The sequence below is a fragment of the Eutrigla gurnardus genome, assembly GCF_963514095.1.
Source record: "Eutrigla gurnardus genome assembly, chromosome: 5".
In the NCBI taxonomy this organism is placed as follows: domain Eukaryota; kingdom Metazoa; phylum Chordata; class Actinopteri; order Perciformes; family Triglidae; genus Eutrigla; species Eutrigla gurnardus.
The window spans coordinates 30,464,268-30,486,007 of record NC_139919.1 but is presented as its reverse complement, the minus strand read 5'-3'; the positions used below and the strand labels follow the sequence as shown (position 1 = coordinate 30,486,007).

General features: G+C 44.9%; 1 protein-coding gene and 1 long non-coding RNA gene across 3 annotated transcripts in view; both read right to left on the bottom strand.

Moving 5' to 3' along the window:
• Window positions 1-21,740, bottom strand: part of il1rapl2 (interleukin 1 receptor accessory protein-like 2) — a 249,957-nt gene that overhangs the window by 216,736 nt on the left and 11,481 nt on the right. The window lies entirely within an intron of this gene.
• On the bottom strand, window positions 3,280-4,241 carry LOC311014075. The gene is made up of 3 exons (XR_014597222.1): window positions 4,192-4,241; window positions 3,873-3,949; window positions 3,280-3,626 (listed from the first exon to the last, which is right to left on the bottom strand). It is a non-coding gene; the product is annotated as an uncharacterized lncRNA (long non-coding RNA).

Below are 21,740 nucleotides of genomic sequence, written 5' to 3'. Positions count from 1 at the left end.
CAGACTCTCACGGAGGTACTCGGGAACATCTGTACCTGGACCTGGACTGGTGGAGGGGAGCCGTCTGGACTGACAGGACACTGTCAGGATGCATGAGGGTGGAGGACCAGATTCAAGAGTCCACATCACCCAAACCCCCTTAGACAACCAGCTATCCAGATGTAGTTGGACAGTACTGATGACATGGCAGCACAAATTTAAATTACATCGACTTTAGATCCAAGCATGTTGATATTATATCATATTTTGTTTACATAAGCCCTTTTACACATTTATATTTTGAGCTTTCAGATGAAGTTAAAGATCCTCTGCCCCCCTAAAAACAGAAAAAAAACAGGTCTATGTGGGTCTCAAAGGGTTAAAGCATGTTTCTCATACCAAACACAGAACCAGAGGTGTCTTTTGGTTCTACCAGTATTTAAAAAAGTAAAACATCTTAACCCACAATTCCTGTTAGAAAAGCTTGAAGATAAAAGAACGATGGCCACAAAGAGGAGAGGCCTGGTCAGCAGGAACGTTCGAGGACTTCCAGAGTGAAGCACAACCCGCTAATCGGGTCTAAGACAACATTTCCCACTTCATTACCTCCGCCGGCACACGGTGTTTTGAACAGCAGGACGTTTTGTGGGTCTGCAGCGTCACAAGCTCCAGAAATATGGTTTGTCAGATCGCTCCGTCTCGTGTCCTCCTTATTAACTGAGGGCCGGCCGTTCACTTCTCAGTCAGACAGCTGTGTTTTTAAGCTGCACGTCGCTGTCGGGATGTTTTTATTTGTGAACTTGAGTCCCGACACCCTCCATCAACGTGGCGCGTCGAGCCCTCGGGGGCAAACGCTTATCACAGCATCAAAGACGTCGTGGTGCGTCTGATATCAGACGCTCGTAAATCAGGAGAAAACCTCGACTGCATGGCGAAGGATAAAACGTGAGGAGGAAAACACAGGTACAATAGCTGGTTCCTCGGTATAGATCTCAAGGTCACATGTGTGCAGCTGCTCGCCAAATTAATGACCACATTTCTGAGAGCGAGAAAGAGAATCCGTGGTCAATTGATTCCTGGATCTGTGTTGAATAGATTTTAATTCCCATGTGGAATGGATTGCTGGGGAAGGTTAGGTTTTCTCCCATGGGTGTCCCCGAGTCTCCCACACTGCCTGACCTTGTGGGGGGGGGGGGGGGGGGGGGCTACCTGTTCAGCAGATGCTGCCAATGATTTTTTGCCTGACGTGCAGTTCGGCGTCCCTCCGGTTCCACATCCCCTTTTGTTGCATCCGGTCTGCTTCTGTCAGCAGGCGGCTCTTCCTGATTTCCCCGCTGAGTTGTTGGAGCTTCTTCCCACAATAATAACTAATTATGTTCATCTGCCGCTGCTTCGTGGAGCTCCTGTCTACCGGCGAGAATGAATCAAACGGAGGAACAAAAGATCTCCGAGTCTTGTGCCAAAGTGTTGCTGCCGACTTTTGACGGTCGTGAATATCAATATCACGACGTCCTGAAGGATCTTTGATGACATTTCACACTGTAACTGTGATTTTTTATTGTTTAACAGCAGTGAAACTTTACACCTCCATCAGATAAAGAGCTACATCAGCAAGTATTTTTCGTGGTGTTTCTGACCATATAATGCTTTCAGCTCTGCTTTGGTCTCCACCATCTCCTGCTTATCTGCTAAACCCAACACTGTCTAACGTTGTCGTGAAGCCGTTTCGTGGGAACGTTTTCAGAAACACAAAGCAAAGAGGTGAAAGACAACAGTCCAGACAGCTGACGGGGAGGAATCAGCTGCGAGTACGTAAATGAAAGAAAATTAAAGTTCTTTAGTTTACAAAATCCTAAATTCAAGACTTTTGGATTTTTTGGTGTTGAAGTGCTGAATGCATATGCATATACTGGATTGCATGATTATGTACCATATATACATGCATATAAACAGGAAAAGTGCATTTAAAATATAACATTGACATGTTGAACCACGGCCACAACTTTTTGTAAATTTAAATGAGCAAATAATTATCACAAGATCAACTCGATGAATTGATGCAAAGCGACTGTTCTCATGGATATTGATGCTGGCGGTAACGGAAGGCAACCGACTGCCTTCCAGTCGACACACACACACAGAACAGGAGTCTCCTGTGGCCACCGTGTTTTGGTAGGAAAGAGATGCTAAATAATAAATTAGTATAAATATTTACAAATTATTTGCACTGGGGAAGCGGAACAAGGGTGTTTATTGGGCTCAAAGGAGTTCAGACTTTTTTTTTCTTTTTAGAGGAGCAGAAAACGGCAAAAACAAGTGTCTGTTTTCTAGATGCCATAGAGATACAAGGTTGCAGGACACACACACACACACACACACACACACACACACACACACACACACACACACACACACACACACACACACACACACACACACACACACACACACACACACACACGGGGTGTGTGCTAATGAATGCAGTAGCACCTGTTCAGTGAATGATGTAATTGCTCTCAGCAGATCCCCGTTTCCTCACTATTAGGCTGTTTAGCAGCACCGTTTAACAGGTATGAAAGGTTGCTGCAGCGAGCGCTCCTCTCCCTCACACCTCCACTCCTTTCACATTAACAGCATCGCCTGGAACGTCAGAGAGCACTGGTCGGCTTTTCATGAAGGGGGAGGAAGCAAGGAGGGGGGGGGGGGGGGGGGGTGTAAGAAGAGGCAAAGTGAAAGGAAAAAGGAGAATTTTTAAAATGGGGGAAATGAAAGGATGAAGAAATGAGGTTAGGCAGAGAGGAGGGAAGCCATTTGTTCAGAATCAAATCGATTAAACTTCCTTTCTCACACACACACACACACACACACACACACACACACACACACACACACACACACACACACACACACACACACACACACACACACACACACACACACACACACACAGCAGTTGAAGTGAGAAGACTTTGTTGTTAATTCTGAAGTACAGTGAACCGGGAACCAGCGTTGAAATCAAGACTGCCTAAACCCAGACCACAACGTATCGAGACTAAGACCAGACCAAGAACTTTGAGCACCTGATACCTGAGTCAAGACCAAGACCAGACCAGAGAGATCCACATTCTGAGACAAATTGAAAATTCTTCTCCATTCACGTTTTTATTGCCATGTAAACTGCATGTATGTAAGTCCCAGATCCACCAGGAACCCAGACCCCCGTCCTGTCAGGGTTCATGACATCATCATGACATCATCCATAGGTGCTCGGTGGATTTCACCAAGACCCACGTAGGCTGGTTCACCCCAGCTGGAGGAACCAGAATAAAGTATTGATCTGTGATTTAATATCAATAACCAGATGAAAGGATGCTGAAATAACTCCATCATGATGGTGATCAGTAAAAAGTGCTGAGTCATGCTTTGTTAGGTCTGTCTGCAAGACCACAAGATAACTACTGTTAAAACGCTGGTTTTCTGAATGGAGTCTGGTTGATGGTGCTAGGCTACGCTAACATTGTAGCTGCTCCATCAACACTCCAAATAAGGTCATCTAGACATAAATACAGCAGAGACCTTGTTGTTTGGACCACAGACAGTCTCTGGTTCCTCCACATAGTCTGGTCTGGTCTCTGGACTAATGTGAGCTACTATCTAGACCTCTGGGGGACCACAGACAGTCTCTTGTTCCTCCACATAGTCTGGTCTGGTCTCTGGACTAATGTGAGCTACTATCTAGACCTCTGGGGGACCACAGACAGTCTCTGGTCCTCCACATAGTCTGGTCTGGTCTCTGGACTAATGTGAGCTACTATCTAGACCTCTGGAGGACCACAGACAGTCTCTGGTTCCTCCACATAGTCTGGTCTGGTCTCTGGACTCATGTGGTCTACTATCTAGACCTCTGGGGGACAACAGACAGTCTCTTGTTCCTCCACATAGTCTGGTCTGGTCTCTGGACTAATGTGAGCTACTATCTAGACCTCTGGGGGACCACAGACAGTCTCTTGTTCCTCCACATAGTCTGGTCTGGTCTCTGGACTAATGTGAGCTACTATCTAGACCTCTGGGGGACCACAGACAGTCTCTGGTTCCTATACATAGTCTGGTCTCTGGACTAATGTGGTCTACTATCTAGACCTCTGGAGGACCACAGACAGTCTCTGGTTCCTCCATATAGTCTGTTCTGGTCTCTGGACTAATGTGAGCTACTATCTAGACCTCTGGAGGACCACAGACAGTCTCTGGTTCCTCCACATAGTCTGGTCTCTGGACTAATGTGGTCTACTATCTAGACTTCTGGGGGACCACAGATAGTCTCTGGTTCCTCCACATAGTCTGGTCTCTGGACTAATGTGGTCTACTATCTAGACTTCTGGGGGACCACAGACAGTCTCTGGTTCCTGGTCTCTGGTGGTTTATGTTCTATAATCCCGTCCTGAGTGACAGAAACTGTCTTCTGATGGTTTTTGTTCTTCTTCTTGGCGGCGACCCTTGACCCTTCACCCTCGTTCTCGGTCCGAGTCGATCTGGAACATCGTGATAACTCTGACATTTGGAATCTTGACATTTTTCACTTTTCTTCCCACACTCAGAGTGCACATCCTTCGTGTCTTCACGGGTCACAAACGAGTCGTGACACGGTGTAATTTCATAAATGCCTGACTGTTTGAAATAACAAAAAGTGTGGCACGTAATCTTTCTGTGACCTGGAACCTTTTGTCGTGTGTGAAAATGTCATCGTTGTCCGTCTCACAGCATCGGAAACGTATTTCACATAAAAAACACAACGTTCAGGGGAACGCAGCGATGCGTGTTGAAGATGAAGGTCGACATGAAAACACACGAGTCAACGATGCGCGGCAGCTGTCCCTGTTTTGACATGATGTGTCTCCGTAACCATGGAAACGAATGTTCCGGTGAAATCTAGGAAAACGGACCGTGTGATCGCTCACGTTGATTTTTCGAGTACAGATTAAAGTAGTAAGTAAGAGGAAACAGGAAGTTCTTTACAACATTTCCTCAGGGGGGGGGGGGGGGGCATGTGCTGTGAATAATTGCTGCAGCCTTATGTAAATATCTCATATCAGAGCTGAACTGGGATCAGGGATACAATACGGACTCTGTCTCCCACCCTGTCTCTGTCTACCTCCCACCCTGTCTCTCTCTACCTCCCACCCTGTCTCTCTCTCTCTGCCCCCCCACCCTGTCTCTCTCTCTCTACCTCCCACCCTGTCTCTCTCTCTCTGCCCCCCCACCCTGTCTCACCCCCTCAGGTCTCACTAACACTCAGAGAGAGATTGAGAATCAATTATCAAATACTGTTGATAAAAAAAGAAGAAAAAGCATGAATCCGATGTCTTCTCCTGTTTTGCCGTTTTGTCATCGGTTCACCGTGTTATTGATCGCCATCATGTCACAGTTCTGAGCAGATATAACTTCTTATGTTGTTACAGCAACCCCTCATTATTTTTATTTATGGAACGTCCCTAAAAGATAAATGCTACGGCTCTGAAATGACTGTCAAAAACTCTAAATATCATCCTCTTACTGTTTTAGTCAAGTGGTTATTTGCATATATATATTATTTGCATTAATATTGATTTTATCTGTATCATAAGCTCCTGGTTGGTTGTTATGAAGTTAAACAGCTCATCCTTCTCTGATATATATTTTATATGGCTGTTAACACATCTTTATCAAACAACAACCTCATCATCACATAACTCACTGGAACCTTCGTTAGCCGTTAGCTCCTGTGCTGCTAACGCTACTAGCGCTCCTCTCGGAGTTTTCAATGCGGATCAGAGAGCCCGGGACCAGAGCCGGTTCTTGCTATAAGCAGACTAGGCGGGTGCATAGCGCCCCTGCAGCCACTAGGGGCGCCCAATCTGCAAGTTTTGTTGTTTTTTTACATCCATTTATTGACACAAAGGTGCCTCGTTGTTTCTACCTTGTATTAATATTTCCTGTAGTTTAACTCGCTCGGGTCAACTTGAGATGTTTAATTTGAGATTGAGAGGTTTTCACAAATATACGCTGGTTTCCTCTTAAAGTGTAACAGATTGGTGCACTAACTAACTGGCGGTAGATTGTTTTGAGAAGCGCTCCTTCCGCCTTCCCATCATGCTCTCTGTCGGTGTCAGGAAGGAAGCAGGGTGCCGTCCACCCGTCCACCCACACAGGACGCCGGCTGATCCGACCCACAGCGATACACACATTCAGCAGGATCAGGCTCCTCTCACACAAGGATGTATCTAAAGGAAAGGTTATGTCTGTAGAATCAAAGATAAAAGCCAAAAGGTATAATCGTATAATGTGAGTATCGATTTTGTAACTTCAGAAATTCAATGGAGCGAGTAATGTTTTTTTTTTAATGGTGTTTAAATGTATATACAGTAAGCTGCCTTCACGTTTAATGAGTGGAAGTTGGCCGATGGAAGCTTTGGTAAGTGGGGATGCTTTGCCAACTGGCTTCATCAAAGTCATTTAAACAGATTAATGGGTCTGAAAATGAAATGCAATGAGCAGGACTGTCGTTACCAGCAGGACGGCGAGGCCAACATGGAGGAGTGTGATCCAGCGGCTCGTAGCGTCCGGAGCTAGCTGCTCGCTACGCTTTCCAAATTCACAGAATCTCAACGATCCAAAGTCAGAAATGTGCCGATATGTAAGAAAGTATATCTGTATGGAACTAAACCACCGCAGCAGCAAGGTGACACTCTTTAACTCGCTGCTGTCGGAGCCCAGAGAGGGGGCGATATTCAGAGAAAAAAAGTCACAAATGTGTGAGTTTATAGCCGATATATACACATTGCTTGGTTCCTGCTAACACCATTGTTTGTCGTTGCTATGACAACAAGTGAAAGCTACCGCTAGCATCTTAGCCCAACCGCCCCGATCAATAAACACCCATAAGATGACAGTTTGTCCTCATATGAATAAAAGCCACAATAAGCATCAACATCATCACCCTAAGGACCTTAACGAGGTGATGTCACACGTTGGGATTGATTCATTAGAACATGAATACGTACATTCATGGGACGTTAGCTAGCATAGATCAACGTATTCTCATGAATTTTCGTATGGAAACGTACGAAAAGTTATGTAAAATTTTTTCGTGTTTTATCCTACGAATATCAAAATGACTGAATGAATCCCTGCAGTGAAAAATGGCTTCCATTCCTTTCATTCATAATGGAAAATGCAGCATAATGCAGCATTTTAAAGCTGTTTCGGCATTAAAGTATGTTTTAATGACATTCCTAGCGAAAAATATGCATTTTGTTCTAATATTACTCCTTCAGTGAATGTATATGATCTTTCGTTTGTTGGTTAGGGTAAAAGTTAAGGTTAGAGTAAGAATTGGTAGAGCCTGGTATCGAACCGGCAATCTTACGGTCGCTGGCTAAGTCCCTCTACCTCCTGAGCTAAACCCTCCGAAGGTTATGATCAGGTTTAGGTCTGATGGTCTCTAACTACCAGCATAAAGCGCATCGTTTACGTGACTACGGCTCTGTGTAATACGTAGGAAATCATACGAAATTATCGTGCTTTACTTTTCGTACTTTTTAGTACGAAAGCTGAGTGAGAGCAGCCTGCATAGATGCTGGCTCTGTGGTTTTTTCTCCTACAGCGGTCCTGACACGCTGTTGTAGATTTCTGCTGTGAAAGTCTAAAAAAAGAAACCATGAGCAGCTGTAGACGAACACAACACTGACGTTTTCCAATCATCCCTCTTTCAATATTCCTGCTACTTCTTCTCTCACTGACTGGAATACATGAAGAAATGAGCACAGAGGACATATTTCTATTATTTCCCTGTAAACAACACAGCGGCTGGTAAACTCTCTCTCTCACTGTGTGTGTGTGTGTGTGTGTGTGTGTTCGCTGCTGAATTCAAAGAAAAACGTTTGTGTGACAGTTTTCGGACGTTTTCTTCTTCAAGTATTCAAATAAACTGAAACAGGACTTTCAAGGGAATGCCCCATTTAACGTTTTTTTTTAAATAAATATATATTCAGCACATTTTTCTGAAAAATGGAGAATCAGAAATCACAAGAAATAAAAAATAAATCCAATATGCCGACTGGCCAGAGATTCAAAGCTCCAACATGTGAAGCCGTCGCGCTGACGTTGGCTCATCCAGTATGAGATGCCTTCTATACGCGGCTGCAGCTTTCATACTCTATTCCCATTCATCGGGCTGGTTTGGGATAAAGGACACATTATGTGTGAGGAGTCGGGCTAACTCGGCCGTCGATATTCTTCTCCAGAGCCTTTAGAAGACGATCGATGGTGAAACGAAGGCAAAGTGCTGCTCATGCAGAAGCTAATAAGTCTTTCCTGTGTGTTACAATGGCTATATATCTATATCTATATGATAGCCATGAGTCACCTCAGGGTTACCTTTCCAACCGGCCAATCAGCCGTCCAGAAACCCACGATTTCCCGCCTGAACCCACGGTTCACACGCTGCCTTTTAAATCCCGTTGTTTTTAGAGGAGTTTTTAATCTTACATTGTTAGTCATTCTGTGGACGGCAAAAGAGTGGGAGATGTGTGTTTACGCTAAACATTAACCCCCCCCCCCCCCACCCCCCGGCCGTCAACAAGAGGGGGAGGGGGTCTCCTCCTTTAACCTGCAGTCACGTCAGCGTGCTGCCTCCTGGTGACTGAGCTGGAAAAGATGGCGGAGAGCCCCACCGTACGTACAAGGGGAACCCACGGGGGTTTTCTCCGAGGATCAGGGTTCATCGCCATGACAACCGGAGCCCAAACGGTGCTGATCCGGAGCTTCTTTTTTTACTGAATCGCTTCTCCAGAAGGCCGGAGAGGAAACACACACACGTGGTTTGGGATTGGGGCGCACACACACACACACACACACACACACACACACACACACACACACACACACATGGAAAAATGCCAAGAACAGGCACAAACTCACACAATGGCTTCTATTTCAGGTTCAGATTACGATGTTGTGAGGCTGCAGGTGAAACGTGACCTTCAGGCTGACGATGAGACAGAGAGAGAGAGAGAGAGAGACAGAGAGAGAGAGAGAGAGAGAGAGAGAGAGAGAGAGAGAGAGAGAGAGAGTCCATTTAAGCTAAAGGGCAGACAGAACACCAGAACATCATCTGTCGTGTACCGAGTTTGTGCACGAAAACAACGCTGTGTTTTTGGTTGTTTGCTGAACTGGAAATCTCCGTCTGCAGCAAATGAACGAGAGATAGAGAGAAAGAGAGAGAGAGAGAGAGAGAGAGAGAGAGTCCAGTACCAGTCATAGACCAGCTGGTCTGAAGCCTCAAATTCTACCTTCTGTTTGTCGCTATCTATCTGATTTTTTTGCAACCAGTAGAAGGAAGTGACCATAATTGGACTGTGGAGGAGCGACGGGTGGATCTGATGAACACTGAGCAGCACTCTGACTGGATCTGGATCCAAGTGGATTCTGGTGTGAAGCTGCTAACAAAGTTAGCTTCATAATTCATAAAGTGTTTAAGTCATCTTAGTAGCTAACTAGCATTGGTAGCGTGGTAGCCACCTGTCAATCAGCAGGTAAGCCCCGCCCCCTAAAGCATCCCCTGCTTTCTGGTCTGGTGGACTCTAAATGGACCATAATGTACTAAATGAACATCATGCTGGATTGAGATTGAGACCATAAACTCATGTTTACAATCTTGAGCTCATGAAGAGTTCTGCTACCTGCATGACATTGTTCAGAAACCCGTCTACATATGTAATAATAAAACCATTTCTACGATATAATATTAATAAGTGACTTATATACCGGGAAACACTGCGGCTCCTTCCCCTTAAAAAGGTCAGCTGTCAGGTTGGTTTTCTGTCAATGGCAGAAACGTGTGTCAAGTTCATAGCAAAAAAAACAAAAAACAAAAAATAAATAAAAAATATCAAATTTACTTTGAATCCAGTGAAATTAACTGATTAAGACACATTTGAGGAATATGACGCAATGAATGAGAACGATTCTGCAAATTTTGCATCAATGAGAAAATGTCCACAGATTTAACAGAAGCAGGATTCCAACACAGCAGATAGAAATATATGAAATAGTCATAGAATGTAACTATAAATTCATGTTTCTACGTCTCCACCACGTCATTCTCTGTCCACCAGGACGACATACCGACACCTGGCCACTAACACACCTGGTCACTAACACACCTGGTCACTAACACACCTGATCACTAACACACCTGGTCACTAACACACCTGATCACTAACACACCTGGTCACTAACACACCTGGCCACTAACACACCTGATCACTAACACACCTGATCACTAACACACCTGCTCACTAACACACCTGGCCACTAACACACCTGATCACTAACACACCTGGTCACTAACACACCTGGTCACTAACACACCTGATCACTAAAACACCTGGTGTCAAACACACCTGGTCACTAACACACCTGATCACTAAAACACCTGGTCTCAAACACACCTGGTCACTAAAACACCTGGTCTCAAACACACCTGGTCACTAACACACCTGGTCACTAACACACCTGATCATTAACACACCTGATCACTAACACACCTGATCACTAACACACCTGATCACTTACACACCTGATCACTTACACACCTGGTCATTAACACACCTGATCATTAACACACCTGGTCACTAACACACCTGATCACTAACACACCTGGTCACTAACACACCTGGTCACTAACACACCTGATCACTAACACACCTGGTCACTAACACACCTGGTCACTAACACACCTGGTCTCAAACACACCTGATCACTAAAACACCTGGTCTCAAACACACCTGGTCACTAACACACCTGATCACTAAAACACCTGGTCTCAAACACACCTGGTCTCAAACACACCTGACCACTAACACACCTGGTCACTAACACACCTGGTCACTAACACACCTGGTCTCAAACACACCTGGTCACTAACACACCTGATCACTAACACACCTGATCACTTACACACCTGGTCACTAACACACCTGATCATTAACACACCTGATCACTAACACATCACTAACACACCTGGTCACTAACACACCTGGTCATTAACACACCTGATCACTAACACACCTGGTCACTAACACACCTGATCACTAACACACCTGGTCACTAACACACCTGGTCACTAACACACCTGGTCTCAAACACACCTGATCACTAAAACACCTGGTCTCAAACACACCTGGTCACTAACACACCTGATCACTAAAACACCTGGTCTCAAACACACCTGGTCTCAAACACACCTGACCACTAACACACCTGGTCACTAACACACCTGGTCACTAACACACCTGGTCTCAAACACACCTGGTCACTAACACACCTGATCACTAACACACCTGATCACTTACACACCTGGTCACTAACACACCTGATCATTAACACACCTGATCACTAACACATCACTAACACACCTGGTCACTAACACACCTGGTCATTAACACACCTGATCACTAACACACCTGATCACTAACACACCTGATCACTTACACAGCTGGTCACTAACACACCTGGTCACTAACACACCTGGTCATTAACACACCTGATCACTAACACACCTGATCATTAACACACCTGATCACTAACACACCTGGTCACTAACACACCTGGTCATTAACACACCTGGTCACTAACACACCTGATCACTAACACACCTGGTCACTAACACACCTGGTCACTAACAGACCTGGTCTCAAACACACCTGATCACTAACACACCTGGTCACTAACACACCTGGTCATTAACACACCTGGTCTCAAACACATGTTCATGTAAACTGACATAAATCTCTTTAATACGCTGAGATCAAAGGCATCATCTCCGCTTCCTGTCCTCACGCTACGATGAATGATTGACGGTGAACACACGCCTCGCAGCAGAAACACACTTCCTCTTCTCCTCACACACACACACACACACACACACACACACATACAATAATACATATACACACACACAGCATTTTGTGACTTCTGCCAAGAGCTGCAGGACGTTTAGCTTGGCACGCTAAACACAAGTGAACTCTGTGGACACACACACACACACACACTTTAGCGTTAACGAGCCCGGAGACGTTCGCCGTTAATGTGACGCCAGACGCACAAAATACACAACGGCGTCCGCCGATGAGCCGTTAAAAACACTGGAGACACATATGTCGGAGCGACGTGGTGTTTCAAAGTATTTCCTGGAGTGCATTTAGTGGACCGAGGCCACACACACACACACACACACACACACACACACAGAGGTTAAGCGCTGACTGTAATGAGATGAGTAATCAGTTGTGTCAGATAGCTTGTCTGCCAGAAGGAGAGGAGGAGGAGGATGTGTGCCAATGCTACACACATCCTCCTCCTCCTCCAGTATCTGATTCTCCTTTGGCCAAAGAAGAGGAAGAAGAGGAACATCTTTGCCCCCTCAGGGCGACAGAGCAGAGGGGAGCTCGTCTCCTCATCGCCGAGGTTACGGGAGCATATGGACCGATCGCCTCCTCGTCCTCTCATGGATCCAGATGAGGAGGAGCGAGTGATGAGGCGACGACGCCCAAAGTGGAACATTCAGATTCAGATTCAGACAACTAAACCCCGTCACTCAGTCACAGTAGCAACATCATCACTGTGAAAACACACAGCTCAACAAATATATAAAGGGCACAATGCAGAAAAAATAACATTATACACATATATATTAAAATAAATAGATAAACAAGACAAAGAAATGTCCAAACGTGTTAAAAGAAGAGTCGGAGCTCAGTGACATCTGTATCTCCCACAGCTGCTTCTTCATACGTCTTCATCAGTGAGACAGGTAGCAGCTGCACTTCACGTCTCATATTGTCTCAATTACATTTCAGAGGAATATTTTCGGCGTTTCAACCTTTTCAAATCCACATCCTGCAGGTGTTTGGAGTCCAAAACGACCCGGTGATGACACGCCATTAAACCTGCAGTAATATTTAAAGCTGCTCTACAACAGCAGCGCTCCAATAAATATGCGTATCGTGAAAGATGAAGCCGGCTGAGTTATGAACCCACAGATTTGGACTCTGCTCGGCTCCACGGAGCGTTTTAACATCTGTTAGCTAATTGCTTCAGTGTTTTTTTTGTTTTTTACAGCCCTGAACTTTACTGTTTCACTTCACTCTAACAAATGTCATCCGCTCTGTTTTACCTCTCTGATAAATCCGGTGTACCCATAGAGAGGTGAACATAACTGAGCAATTAAGAGGCAACAAGCCTGAAGATATTTCCCTCTGGAGTCAGTGGAGACTAAAGAAAGCCAAAAGGAGAGAGTGAATATATTTAGTTTATCACTCAGAACAACTTCGGGAGAAGAGTCGCCCTCTGGTGGCCAGCAGAGAGAATGACAGATTAAAGGCACTTCAGATTCGGCTTCACTTCTCAGAACTGAAGGTTGCCCAGTGATCTGGAACTTAGTTGTTCCAACGTAATATTAAAGCGTTCCCATCCGTTTCCTCCTCTCACGTCCCAACAGGAAGTAGGTGGGAAGGACTGACGTCAAACAAGACGAGATGTCGTGACGGACGGACGGCGACGCCAGAGGTTGATGGAGGGAAAGAGCGAAAAGCAACGACTGTTTTGTATTTTTATCGCCGTGCACTCTCCCTCTCGCCCCATAAAACTTTCCCTGCATGTATTTTTAATACCTACAGATGGCAATAAAATGAACGCAGAGGTTCAGCTGAGTTGAACCGTGGAAAGAAAGAAATATTAGGGAAGAGAGAACGGAGCGAGGAGGAAAGGGAGTGGGAGGATGTGGTGACAAAGAAAGGATAACAGACTGAGTGGAAATGGGACAGCGGGAACGGATGGAGGTGGAGAAGATGAGAAAAAAAAAGGATTTCGGTCCGGCCGAGTGTTGACAACTGCCTCAGCATGACAGGCCAGGGGGGAGGAGGGGGGGGGGGGGGGGGGGGGGGGTTAGGTGTTGTATAATAACAAACAAAAGGACGGAGAGAAAGAGGGAGGAGAAGAGAGGACTTTGGAGATGAGGAGTGACAGAATAAATATGTCTCAGGCTTTTATTGTGAAAGGTAACAACAGAATGATATATATACATACACGCTGCTGTTGTCAATGTGGAGACAAGAAGCCTATCTTAATAAATTAATAAATACATATAAAGCACTTTGCTTTATATGTATTTATAAACAGTCATTTTCCTTCAGAGCAATGCATGATGGGTCTTTAATGCTGGCTTAGGGACCACCGGATTCTACACTATTTAAGATTAACTGTGGGATGTTTTGAGTGCATTATATAGGGTAAATAATAATAATAATAATAATAATAATAATAATAAAAATAATAATAGTCTCTATACATGCAGACAGAACTACAGTCCACTATGAGCAGTGAGTGATTTTCGGAAAGAGATTCTTCTGTTGGAGTAACTAGCAGCTGCTGAGCTGGTCCAACATGGCACACACACACACACACACACACACACACACACACACACACACACACACACACACACACACACACACACACACACACACACACACCATCTGTGGAAAACACAAGCGGGCGAATGCTCATATCCTTGTGCTCAGAAACACACATCCACGGCCTCCCAGAGATCGTTCAGCTCCTCCAAACTCACCTCTGCTGACACAGACTTGAGTTTGAGTTCATAGGTCACCGATGCACAACGCAGACCCTTGTAATAAAAAAAAAGGTTTGAATGTAACAAAACAATAGGAACTAAAAATACGCCGGCTGCAAGGATGTACCGCTGCAATCAGACAGGAGATTTATTTTACCATAAATACAGCTTTTAGCAAAATAGGTGTGAGAAATGCTGCAGAGGATTGTCTCGTAAACCAGCCAATTATATATATATATATTAAAAAAAACGTTGTCGTAAAAGTGGTGGGGACTTTTACAGTCGAGGCTGCAGCTTCTCTTGGAACAGAAGCCTCCAAGCCAAAGCTGCTCTTCATGTTTTAAAGAGGATTCATGTAAAAACAAACTGTTCTCAGCCGCGCTGCCAGAGTCTGGATGTAACAAGAGGACGTTGTCATATGCATCTCGTATGCATTCAGACTGAAGTAACAAGCCTGTTTGAAAATGTGAGAATTAGAAAAGATATTTGACTTCCCACCTCTGTTTTCTCATCGACTTCCATGCAATCAGAATTCTTTTTGTAACCAGAGTCGTCGCCCCCTGATGGCCGTTAGAGAAAATGCAAATTCAAGGCGCTTCAGCCTCGGCTTCCCTCTTAAGAAGGTCGGCGTCTGGGCGCCATGCGGCCGCCGTAAACCGGTCCAATCATAAGTCATCAGATGTTTTTCTTTGGGCAGATAAAAGCTTCCAAAAAGGCCGTTTTCCCTTAATGTCAAATGAAGGAGTTCAGGGAAGCCTCGCTCTCTCTTGCTAAAGTAATTATTTCCCATGGAGGCCTGGTTAAAAATGTGAGTAATGTGTCTTTTACAGCGGCGTAACAACAGCCAGACAGTTTTAGTGCTACCTCTGGCTATTCATGATCCACCACGGCTTCGCTCAGCAGACTATTGTATTCCAATACAATCCCATTGACGAGGCAGCCCGCTTCAATTACTAAGAGGAGCTATGTGATAATCTGAGTAAAGAGAAATGGATTTTCCCTTAAAATGGTGACTGCTCTGTGAGGGGTAATAGGGAGGGGGGGGGGGATACAAGAGGAGAATTAAAGTGGGGAGGAAAGAGAAAGACGTAGACGGGCAGAAAAGCAGGGTTTGGACACATTTACACCGACGGCAGAGAAGAGGGGGGAAAACGGGGGAAATCGATGACTCAGCGTTCGGCTCAGCATCGATCACCTGATTGCCAGTCGGCCTGGATTACAGAGAAGAGTTAAAATCCCCTCATATAGACCCGACTGGACACCAAACTCCAACCAACGAGTGGCTCAGACAGACAGCAGACTTTGGATTTGGTTTCAATCAGCAGGTTTCAGTATTTCCTTCCAACTACTTTCTCCTTTTGTCCATGTTCGGTATTTTACGACGAAATGGTCCTACTTCTCTCTGCTGGCCACCAGGGGGCGACTCCTCTCTGGTTGTATAGAAGTCTATGAGAAAATGGTCCTACTTCTCTCTGCTGGCCACCAGGGGGCGACTCCTCTCTGGTTGTATAGAAGTCTATGAGAAAATGGTCCTACTTCTCTCTGCTGGCCACCAGGGGGCGACTCCTCTCTGGTTGTATAGAAGTCTATGAGAAAATGGTCCTACTTCTCTCTGCTGGCCACCAGGGGGCGACTCCTCTCTGGTTGTATAGAAGTCTATGAGAAAATGGTCCTACTTCTCTCTGCTGGCCACCAGGGGGCGACTCCTCTCTGGTTGTATAGAAGTCTATGAGAAAATGGTCCTACTTCTCTCTGCTGGCCACCAGGGGGCGACTCCTCTCTGGTTGTATAGAAGTCTATGAGAAAATGGTCCTACTTCTCTCTGCTGGCCACCAGGGGGCGACTCCTCTCTGGTTGTATAGAAGTCTATGAGAAAATGGTCCTACTTCTCTCTGCTGGCCACCAGGGGGCGACTCCTCTCTGGTTGTATAGAAGTCTATGAGAAAATGGTCCTACTTCTCTCTGCTGGCCACCAGGGGGCAACTCCTCTCTGCTTGTATAGAAGTTTGTGAAAATTTGTCTAATTTTTCTCTGAATATTGCCCCCCTCTCTCGGCTCCGTTATTTATTTTTTCATAGCCATAGTATTTGCACCGTCACATGTGAATATGAATGTCCGGATCCGTCTCTGATCATCCGACTGGTCACATTGATGCTTCTTCAGATGAAATAGCGTTTTGGGTTCGTATCCTGTGCAGTGCTTTACATGCTCCGAGCAGTAAATTCATGGATTACGTTGCTCTTGTCTTCCTGGTTTTTGTCTCTTTACGTCTTGTCCTATTTATATTTAGTCATCTTAAAGAAATATCAGGGCCTTTTTATCCTGATGGTTGTTTTGGGCATCGACGTGAAAATAAGAAGAACGTAGACATATAGACATGTTGGCTCCTCGTTAAATGAATACATGGACAGAGGGAGGAGGATCCTGCAGTGTGTGTGTGTGTGTGTGTGTGTGTGTGTGTGGTCGTGGGGAAGTGTGATGCTCTTTGTCTTGAGTCTCAATGTGAGTGTGTCCGTGTGTGTGTTGCAGAGAAGGGAAACAATATGGCACCATTAAGCCACTTCTAATAACATCACGTTCAGCATGGAGGCTGGAAGACCACGGGGTGTGTGTGTGTGTGTGTGTGTGTGTGTGTGTGTGTGTGTGAGTGTGTGTGTCTTTACCCTATATATGCATTTCTGTCTTCATGTATCTGCAGGTGTCCCTATACATGCTGCATGTGTGTGTCGTCCCTATGCTGCTGCCTCAATCGATCGTCTTTCTCCCGTTGTGTGTGTAACTGCTTGTCGTTCGTGGACAAGAAGGCTCCGTAATTATATAAAAAGACGAATGTCACATGACCAGCGAGTCTGCTTGTCCCTCTATGTCCAAATCCTTCTAAAAAGACACTCTCCGGCCTCAAAGAAAAGCTTTTAAAGAAATGTTTTGTTCTTGGAAAATACAATGTTCCTGCTGCGAGTTCCACTGTTTGTAAGTTCAGAGAATAAGCAGACATCCTGATGCCCATCATCGTCATCGGAGAGGAGGAGGAAATGTAATTGCATCGCTACAGAAGGACAAATGTACATGATATATGGTTTCAAACCTGCCGCTGTTATGTGCAGCTTCGTGCCAGAAGCAACTTTTCTTTTTCTTCTCTTCCAGGTCTCTGCAGCAGACTCTCCTGCTGGAGGGCAGCACATTATGAAAGTTAATGAGGGTTAGGAACGGCCAAATAACTTATTCAATTTCTCATTAAAACGTTGGCGTTCGTCCTGCGGGTATTAAGTTTCCAAACTGAGAGCGTGAAGACGTTTCTACAGCGGGAAGACAGTCAAACGCATACGAGCGTCTGAACACTGTAGACGTGTTTATGTTGTGATGCAAACAAAACCACCAAGTTTGGTTGAGGAGAAAAAAATATCAGGGTTTAGGTGAAACGTCCTTGTCGGGTATGACGATTTAAACTATGACAGCAGTTTTGGACAAAATGCCACTTTCCGCTGATTGACAAGTCGGGTTGATTTGATTGATTTCAAAGCGATGCTAGAAGGGAACCGATCACTTGACCTGTTGGCAGAAGCTGGGTTTGGGAATGTAAATGAGTAGGACAGTGTATGTAACTAATTGTGTTTTAAAATGTCTGCTCTGACATTTTCCATGAGAGCAATGTTTTAAGGCCTTGAGAGCGTTTTAACAAACAGCCGATAGAAGGCCTGGAAGGTTCTGTGATGTCCATCCTGGTAATGAGAATACACTCGTTGGCTTGTTGGGATCACTGAATCTGATCCCGGTTCGTCACTTGAGTGGAAATTAAAACCCCTTAAAGAGCCCTTTAGCTCCCGATTCGACCAATAAGAAACGAGCAAGGAGCGGTAATTAAACAATAACAATGATTAAAAAATCAACAACAACAGCAACGTGGAGGATGATGGAGTCATTAACAGAAGAAACACATCAACTAGGGGTCGCAGTGAGACTCCACCAAGCATAACACCCATATGGAAACGCCATATGTCCTCATCAATACCACATACTAATTCATAATACATACACACACACACACTTACACAAATATCAAGTCTGCACACACACACAGTTTAGTTGGTGTAATGACCCATTTGGCATTGAGCAGCATCTGTTTAGCAGATGAAGACTTGTAGGAGGGATGTTAGTAATTTTCTCCCCGACACGGCGAGCAAACAGGGAGGCAGGATGCTCTTTAGCACCGACAGCCAATGGCCTGTCCCGTCTCCCCCCTCCTCCCCCTCCTCCCCCTCCTGTCACCGCACACTGTAATTGGCCGAAAAACAACGGAGTGCAAAAAACATCTCAAAACAAAGATCCCCCTCCACTCAAAAATAACAACGAGCAGCGATTCTTCCACATGAGGAGCAGAAAATAATAAAAAAACCCATCTTCCCCAAATGATCCTTTCAGTCACGATGCTTTTCATACGTTGCCTTCGCTCCTCGGAGGGTCCCGCCATGACAGCCTGTACTTTCCTGGCCGCGTCATTACCAGGAAGCAGACGAGCAGCTCCAGCAGAGAGAAAAGGCTCGGCGGCGTTCCCTTTCCCGCCACGCCGGCGCTCACAAACACAAAGCAGCAGAAAGGTAAAGGATGGACGTCCAGCAGGCGAGCGGGACGCCTTCTGATGAATGAAACGGCACACATGGAGCCGTGTGACTGGACGGGTCATTAGCAAACGGATGGAGGGTAACCTGTGACCCCAGAATCTGCTTTCCTTTTAACAAAATCACCAATTATCAGATAGCCAGGAGCTGTAAAACCAGACATTATCGTCAGATCTTCAACTTTCCCGACGGTCTTTCAACACATCGTGTTCGACGGAGGCTCAAACATTTAAATTGGGGCATTTCATCAAAACGAGGTTGTTAAAAGGTAAAAGGTTTATAGCACAATATAATGCATTTAAATAAAAAAAGGCCACAGTGAGTAAAATGTGACGGGAGCAGAACAACAAAGAGGAAGGGGAGACTCTCTCAAACTGCTTATCACATGAAAACTCAACAATATGGTTCCTTTTTTATGTTCAGGGCTCCTCGTTATGTATTATCACTTAGAAAATCCCGTTTGTACCATCCTCCTGAAGCCACGCCCCCTCAGACCATCACCATGGTTTTACCGGGGAGATTCACGTGTGTTGATTCAAAGAGGAAAAGAACGTTTTTCTTCACCTCTGTTATTCTGAGACGAACTCCTTCCTTCCTTTCCTGCAGATCGAACCGTCTTCTGGCGTGGGGTCAGAGGTCAATGGCGAACCAAATGCACCTTTAATTGGTCACATTGTGTACAGCTGTCCTTTAACCCTGACACACACACACACACACACACACACACACACAGACACACACACACACACACACACACACACACACACACACACACACACACACACACACACACACACCTTTCCCTTCACCCGCTAAGGTCACATATTGGCAATAATTTAGAAAGTGAGGATAAACATGTGAGGCTGTGAGGGGGTGAAGGGTCAGGAGAGAGAGAGAGAGAGAGAGAGAGAGAGAGAGAGAGAGAGAGAGAGAGCAATGAAATAAGAAACGTATCTTTATTTTCTCCTCTTCTTCCATTTCCTCTCCCAAAATATTGTGAAAAATCCTGAAGACATGAATATGGTTATTTCCATCAAATTGGGGCTTAAATTCATGATTTTATATTCTTCATAAATATAAATTTTAGCTTTCATTTGATATCTGTACCTGTCAATCAGCAGGTAGCCCCGCCCCTAAAGCATCCCCTATTGAACTCTAAATAGAGCATAAATGACTGAATAGAGCACATAAAGATAAGAGGAAACACTTTCTGTATTTTGGGGTGAACTGTCCCTTTAAACGATAGAGAATATGTAGATTCACTTGACAGTATTGTTATCATCCATCTCTCTGCATCGCTCCGTCATCGTCGCTTCCTCTTGTTCAAGCGTTCAATAATCATAAATCAATGTTTCTCTGATAACATTAGACATTTATGAATAATAAATGGACGCTCCCCGCTCCTTATTACTTATTGACATCATGCTGGATGTCATATTAGAATGAACGGAGGGGATAAAAAGGAGCAGCGGGGGGGTCATCATCATCGTATCGTATTCTCCTTTTGTAACGTCGCTGTTTGTTTCATTCTTTCTGTTTCTAGTTGCTCAACCATAACGTCAGGAGCCGGGATTCAAACCACCGGTCCTCCGATTGGAGGACGAGAACACAGTATTGATTATTAAATATTCAGAAAGGTGGGCAGATGGAGGGTCCATCAACACTTTCAACCAGGCAACGAGGTTTCATCGTTCTGACTGTCCGTCCTTATTTAAACATCGTCTCTCTACAACCCCAACGTTGTGGTTTCATTAACATCGTCCACAAGTTGTGCTCAGCAACAGAAAACAATAGATGACATTTCACAGCCGTGTCGTGAGCCCGTGTGGAGGAGTTTAGGATCTCAGATGGATGGTACTCTGATCTGATGAATGGAGTTTCTATCAGCAGAGCTGACATTTATCGACGAATCATCAACAGAGAAAAAAAACAATCAGCTTCAATTTCACATCAGCAACATCAACAACTCTCCAATCAACACGCGGCAATGTTGCTGGAAATGAAGCCTGGTGTGTTTGTTCCACTGCCATGTGACGATGAAGATGATGAAGATGATGAAGATGATCACAGTGCGTCAGCAGCAACGATGACATTTAAGATTTGCACATGAAAGCCATTAAAGTCAACACATCACCAAGAGAAGTGATGGTTGTATGAAATTAGATTTTTTTTCTTTTTTAGCTTGAAAACGGAATTTAACAAAAACTCAGAAGTCCTGTTATTTGTTTTGTCATCGTCATGGAGATACAGAGACGGTTTCACCTTGTAAAAACACTTCCATCAGAAGAAAGAATTTCACTGTAATGGAAGTTTCACTTTGAAGCTGAGAGAATCTGAATCTCTGTGTTGGAACGAGGAATACCATGAACTCATAAAACGCTCATATGGACCTCCATGACAGAGAATGTTTGCTTTCAGAAAACCATAAACGCAGAAAAGAAACCTCAAATAACTGCAGTGTGGACCCGGTTTAG